This window comes from Octopus bimaculoides, chromosome 2 (assembly GCF_001194135.2).
Source record: "Octopus bimaculoides isolate UCB-OBI-ISO-001 chromosome 2, ASM119413v2, whole genome shotgun sequence".
Taxonomy (NCBI): domain Eukaryota; kingdom Metazoa; phylum Mollusca; class Cephalopoda; order Octopoda; family Octopodidae; genus Octopus; species Octopus bimaculoides.
Window position 1 is genome coordinate 32850673 of NC_068982.1, and position 574 is coordinate 32851246.

Sequence of the window (574 nt, forward strand, 5' to 3'; positions counted from 1 at the left end):
TATATATATATATATATAAACAATATATGAGTATATGCATATATATGTACATGTATGTATATACGTTCATAATTGTTAAAGAGGACAGCAAACATTAAGACAAGGCAAACATCTCAAGTCATATACCTTATTATTATTGGAAAAGAATTCAAAGTCTTACACCTGTTTCTGGGATATCCCAGAGTATGGGATATTCCGTCATCAGAGACAAATTGAGAAAAATAGGGAAATCAGATATCCCAGAAACAGCTGTAAGACTTTGAATTCTTTTCCAATAATAATAATGAATATAACTTCAGATGTTTACCTTGCTGTAACGTTTGTTGTCTTCTTTAACAATTATACATCAACTATGTAAGAAATGTGCAATGGCTCCATAACTACCGTCTCGGCTACAACCTTGGAACCTTAGTAATCCTTTGCATCACTTACCTAACGTACCTATTCGTTTAGATCACCTGTGAACTAAACCCCAATACTTTATATATATATATATATGTGTGTGTGTGTGTGTGTGTGTGTATAAACGTGTATATATATATATATATATGTGTGTGTGTGTGTGTGTGTATAT